Below are 6,926 nucleotides of genomic sequence, written 5' to 3'. Positions count from 1 at the left end.
GCCCTGTTTTTATAGGGGTAAAGGTTTTATATGAGGTGTTTCTTTTGCTTTGTTCACCCTCTGTGAACAGTTTTATTTAGATCTGCACAATAACAATACTATTGAACTGTAATTCATGGTCCACAGTAAAAGTAGATACTTACAGAGCAATTAACATTTCACTGTGTATACACCAATCAGGCATAACATTACTTCTGACTACCTTCCTAATATTGTGTTGGGTCCCCTTTTTGCTGCCAAAACAGCCTGACCCATTAAGGTATGGACTCCCCTAGACCCTGAAGGTGTGCTGTCATATATGGCACCAAGATGTTAGCAGCCGATCCTTTAACTCCTCTAAGTTGTGAGGTGAGTTGAGATCTGGGGAATTTGGAGGCCAAGTCAACACCTCAAAGTCAGCACCTTGTTGTGCTCCTCAAACCATTCCTGAATTATTTTTGCTATGTGGTGGGGTGCATTATTCCGCTGAAAGAGGCCACAGCCATCAGGGAATACCGTTTCCATGAAAGGGTTTACATGGTCTGCAACAATGCTTAGATAGGTGATACGTGTCAAAGTAACATCCACATGGATGGCAGGACCCAAGGTTTCCCAGCAGAACATTGCCCAAGGCATCACACTGCATCTGCCGGCTTGCTTTCTTAACATAGTGCGTCCTGGTGCCATGTGTTTCCCACGTACCCGGCCATCCACGTGATGTAAAAGAAAACGTGATTCATCAGACCAGGCCTCCTTCTGTTTTGGTTCCGATGCTCACATGCCCACTGTTGACTGGTCTGCAGCTATGCAGCCCCATATGCAACAAACTGCGATGAGAACTACACTCCCCAGTGCCCCAATGTTAATCATCAATTATATATGTCAACTGTAAAGAATCTTTAAAGCAAGGCTGGTATTGCAGCTCTGAGTGCAATCCGCTGTTAAGTTCGAAAGTAAAAGTTAGACACAGGTTAAATTCTAGAAAAAGGAACCAATCAGTGTTGTTGGACATCTAAGAGACACAACAAAGAAAGACATCTGTGTTTTTTTTCCATTGGTAAGTCACGTGTCAAACTCAAGGCCCGCAAGCCGAATCCGGCCCGCCACGTCATTTTATGTGACCTGCAAGAGCTTAAAAGACGTATGACTGTCTTAAAATCGTACATAAACTGCATCTCCCACAATGCACGCCAATTTTGTGACCTGCAAAGTGACTGCATCCCGCCACTTGATGCCAGTGTTTCTACATCAGCTAAAATACATCAGCTACATAACTGAGGCGGTTTTCCAACAAGTGAGGTTGAGAAATATTTACAAATCATCCCGAAATGTACAAGAAGAGAAAATTGAAGCAGAAGGAAGGAAATTTAATGGAAAGATGGGAAAGTGAATACAAGTTTGTGCTTTAAGAAGAGAAACCGGTACGTCTCTTATGTCTGTTATGAGGCTGTGTCTGTGGTAAAGGAGTACAATATACTGTATATGTAGATGCATTATAAATATACAATATAAATTTACCATTTTGACACCAAACACAGAATTTAGCCCCCAGGATACGATTGTAAGGATACGTTACAATCGGCCCTTTGAGAGCCACCATAATACAGACGTGGCCCTCGGTGAAAATGAGTTTGACACCCTTGCCCTAAGTGATGCTGCAATTTATAGATTATTTGTGTGATATATCTGCTGACTTGGGTTTTTTAACCCTGCTGTTACACATAATAAATATCACCCCCCCAATCTGTCTCGTTTTGGGTCTGGCTACCATGGTTTTCATCCCACCTCAAAAACATGCTGGTAATTCAGTTGGCTACTCTAAATTTTCTCCATGTGTGAGTGTATGATGCCCTGTATTTTACTGGTACGTCATCAAAGATGTGGTCCTGTTGAACACTCACTGTTTCCAGGATCTAAACCCAATGATACACTGACCTAAATAAAAAATTACTAACAGAGTTTCTTTGTCTTTTTCATATTTGCAAACACTTTCAGCTCTTGTGATAATTCTAAATGTGAAGTAAATTTTAAACACTGGTGAAGTCATAACATTAAAACCACCTCCTTGTTTCTACACTCACTGTTTATTTTATCAGCTCCACTTACCATATAGAAGCACTTTGTAGTTCTACAATTACTGACTGTAGTCCATCTGTTTCTCTGCATGCTTTGTTAGCCCCCTTTCAAGCTGTTCTTCAATGGTCAGGACTCTCCCGGGACCACTACAGAGCAGGTATTATTTGGGTGGTGGGTCATTCTTAGCACTGCAGTGACACTGACATGGTGGTGGTGTGTTAGTGTGTGTTGTGCTGGTATGAGTGGATCAGACACAGCAGCATCTAGAAGATGACCGACTCAAACAGCAGCAATAGATGCACTGTTAGCCCGGACTTTATAACTAATCAAACAATTTTAGTACAACATACATAAATTATTTAAGTTTTTTTGCTCTACTATAAAATGCAGAGTACATTGTACTCATTTCAGTACACATTTAAATGTGCTAAAAGATTTAAGTTTACTAAACAAAAAAAATTACTTTTCTATCAGATTAACTTAAAAAAGTTAAGTTAAGGTAATTAAACAGAAAAATGCCCCCCATTTACGTGTAAGTCCGCCTTTTTTCAGCTTGCTGTTGGTGAATCAGGCAAAAATGATTTTCTTGTGTTTGGGTAGCCATTTGTTTTAACTTTTGTAACCTGTTGTTGCAAATTGCTTTTTACTTTTCATTTAAGGCTTTTTGCAAAAGTAAACTTGTCTTTCTCAAATGTCTTTTGTGAAGTGGAACTTTTGTTAAACTAAGTGGACGAGTTTTCTTCCTCATTATGCTATTTTTGAGTAGCATGTACACCAGTCTGATGGGGCTTCTTCATCTTCTGTCTAATTTTGGTAAGTGTTGTACTTTACTTAACAATTTTAGTTTAAGATAAATTATCTTAATGTTGACACTAAATAAATAATCAAACAGCGCTGCTTAATTTGCCGTGTTTAGGCTACATTCTAGCCTTCATACGAAGCAAAGAGTGTGCTGGCTTGCTTTATTTTTAATATTTTAATTTTAAATGAATGGTATTAATGTTGATATTAATACTTCTGTTTCTTGTTTCTTTGTTTTGTTTTAGAGAGCTGCCAGCCAAACGTTAAGGAATCAGCTTGCTGTGTGAAACTGAGTACAGGTTCATGGTTACTGTGAAGAGCTGTTTGTGTTTTATCAGAACTTTAGATACAGTTTGTACAGTTTTTAAGATGTTTTCTTGACATGTTGTATTTGAAGTAAATACTTCTGAAGTGAAATAAAGAAAAATAATTTTATGATTCTGTCTGTTTTTCTATAAACATTTGTAATTGTTATTTAAAATGTAATAAACATAAACTAAGAAGAAATCAATATTTTTGTCCATTGAGCTCAAGATAATAAGTAGAATTATTGGGAAAAGCAGTTGGTATAACAAAAAAAAGAAAGTTTAATCAACTTGCCTTTTAGGTGTAATAACTTAATGTTTTAAGTTATGCTAACTCAAGTTTTCATTATACATTACATAACTTTTTTAAGGCAACCGGTTTCCTCAAATTTTATAAGTAGATTGAACTTATTTACATTTACATTTACATTTTCAGGGCTTACAGTGTGAGCGATCGTCTCTGACTTTACATCTACAAGGTGGACCAAGTAGGTAGGAGTGTAGGAGATAGGAGTGGACAGTGAGTGGACACGGTATTTAAAAACTCCAGCAGCACTGCTGTTCCTGATCCACTCATAACAGCACAACACACACTAACACACCACCACCAAGTCAGTGTCACCGCGGTGCTGAGAATGATCCACGACCTAAATAATACCTGCTCTGTGGTGGTCCTGACCATTGAAGAACAGCATGAAAGCAGGTTAAAAAGGTATGTAGAGAAACAGATGGACTTCAGTCAGTACTTTTATATGGTAAGTGGAGCTGATAAAATTGGACAGTGAGTGTAGAAACAAGGAGGTGGTTTTAATGTTATGGCTGATCAGTGTACAAACTCATAGTTTGCTATATTACCTCACATACCATTTTAGAAATCTGGCAGTGGCTTTTGATTAAACAGTTTGTAAAGATCAGCTCACAGCTATTCCATTGACATTTACTTGCTTGGTAAAGGAAACTGGAAAGCTCATCATCAACTCAGCAAAGGAAATGGAAATTCAGGTTGCATACACGTGGGAATGGAGGTCATACTCTTAAAAGAAGAAAAATCAAGGAGATGCCAATTGCAAAGGTTTTCCTACCGAAAAAGCCTGTTTTAAAAGCAAACACTAGCAAAGCCTATTATGTTACCTTCACATGCAACGCTACAAGCATCCAGGAAAGTTCATCTTACGTCATGTCTCTCGGTTTAGTCCAATACTAAGCCTCATTCTTTTCTTTGACTTCGATCTGTTAAACAAAACACGTACTCATCAAAGACTCCCAAGTCTGCTATTACAGACATATTTTGTCTTCATTCTGATGTGCAACCCTGTTTAAAACAACAAGTAGCTGGAAAACGCTAAGCATCTCTTTTAGGGGACGTAATTCCATGTGTGCAGCCATTAGGTGGGATGTTTTGCTTATGCAGAGATATTAGCGAGAATACTGAGCCAGAATCTGAGACTGTCTTGTTCTGCCAAGGTCTACATGTGTGCATCCAACAGTTCCACAGTGTGTTTACACAGAAAATAACAAGAAGAGCTTTTTCAGACTTGCCATATGGCAAGACTCTGCAAATCACAGTGTGCATTGATTAACTATAGGACAGGTACATAAGCATCAGCTATTTAAGCACAGATCAGCCATAACATTAAAACCACACTCACTGCCCATTTTATCAGCTCCACCTACCATATAGGAGCACTTTGTAGTCCATCTGTTTCTCTACATACTTTGTTATCCTGCTTTCACCCTGTTCTTCAATGGTCAGGACACACACAAGACCACAACAAAACAGGTATTATTTAGGTGGGGGATCATTCTCAGCACTGCAGTGACACTGACATGGTGGTGGTGTGTTAGTGTGTGTTGTGCTAATATGAGTGGATCAGACACAGCAGCCCTGCTGGAGTTTAAAAATACCGTGTCCACTTACTGTCCACTCTATTAGACACTCATACCTACTTGGTCCACCTTGTAGATGTAAAGTCAGAGACGATTGCTCACCTATTGCTGCTGTTTGAGTTGGTCATCTTCTAGACCTTCATCATTGGTCACTGGATGCTGCCCACGGGGCGCTGCTGGCTGAATATTTTTGGTTGGTGGACTATTCTCAGTCCAGCAGTGAAAGTGAGGTGTTTTAAAACTCCATCAGCATTGCTGTGTCTGATCCACTCATACCAGCACAACACACACTAACACACCACCACCATGTCAATGCCACTGCAGCACCCCGTGGGCAGAATCCTGTGGCCACTGATGAAGGTCTAGAAGATGACCAGCTCAAACAGCAGCAAGATGAACGATCGTCTCTGACTTTACATCTACAAGGTGGACCAACTAGGTAGGAGTGTCTAATAGAGTGAACAGTGAGTAGACATGGTATTTAAAAACTCCAGCAGCGCTGCTGTGTCTGATCCACTCATACCAGCACAACACACACTAACACACCACCACCATGTCAGTGTCACTGCAGTGCTGAGAATGATCCACCACCCAAATAATACCTGCTCTGTACAGGTCCTGGGAGAGTCCTGACCATTGAAGAACAGCATGAAAGGGGGCTAACAAAGCATGCAGACAAACAGATGGACTACAGTCAGTAATTGTAGAACTACAAAGTGCTCCTATGTGGTAAGTGAAGCCGATAAAATGGACAGTGAGTGTAGAAACAATGTTAAGGCTGATCGGTGTATATCAGCCACCTACTGCCCTTTTTTGAGGGATGAATGTAACCAAAATGTGTGCCATTGCACCTCCATACAAAAAGTAAACAGTAAAAAGTATCAAACCCTGTTTCACAGCACCTTGCTAGCTCTTAGGCAGTGTAACCCTCACAATCTGAGCTATATTCAAGGATTATGCCCTTTCTCAACTGCAATTTCTTGTAGGCAAAAGTGACTGGTGAATAAAATGCAAACGTTAGAGCACTGGGTAAACTTAAATAGATAATGTCTGAGGAGCCTGTCTGCCAACGCCAACTTAAATTGAATGTCTCAGCTGCTACTTTAAATGCCATTTGCTTTATTATATGTCGCTGTGAATGAGTGTCTGCCAAAGGACTAAATGAAATCCATCTGAATGTGATGAAACTTGTGCATGCACATATTACCGACACATGGATAAAATCAAACAAACAGCAACTTTCATACAAAACAGACAGGAAAAAACTATGATAATGAAGAGCTTGGTTACTTTTAATGTGGCACACTGTTCATCAGTTTTTTTAAATGCTAGAGCTGATGGTCTGCTGATACTCTTGTAATTGTGAAGTGGAAACATCTAGGATCCACATCTCGAATGCCACGCAGGAGGAGACACAAGCTCAGAGAATAGGACTGTAAAGAATGCTAAAGCATCTGCAGCATGATAGATATTGATCAGCCATAACATTAAAACCACCTCCTTGTTTCTTCCACTTACCTAATAGAAGCACTTTGTAGTTCTACAATTACTGACTGTAGTCCATCTGTTTCTCTGCATGCTTTGTTAGCCCCCTTTCATGCTGTTCTTCAATGGTCAGGACTCTCCCAGGACCACTACAGAGCATTTATTATTTAGGTGGTGGATCATTCTCAGTACTGCACTGACACTGACATGGTGGTGGTGTGTTAGTGTGTGTTGTGCTGGTAAGAGTGAATCAGACACAGCAGCGCTGCTGGAGTTTTTAAATACCGTGTCCACTCTATTAGACACTCCTACCTAGTTGGTCCACCTTGTAGATGTAAAGTCAGAGATGATCGCTCATCTATTGCTGCTGTTTGAGTTGGTCATTTTCTAGAC

This window comes from Trichomycterus rosablanca, chromosome 20, assembly GCF_030014385.1.
Source record: "Trichomycterus rosablanca isolate fTriRos1 chromosome 20, fTriRos1.hap1, whole genome shotgun sequence".
Classification (NCBI taxonomy): Eukaryota; Metazoa; Chordata; class Actinopteri; order Siluriformes; family Trichomycteridae; genus Trichomycterus; species Trichomycterus rosablanca.
Note: the sequence above shows the minus strand (reverse complement) of the source record.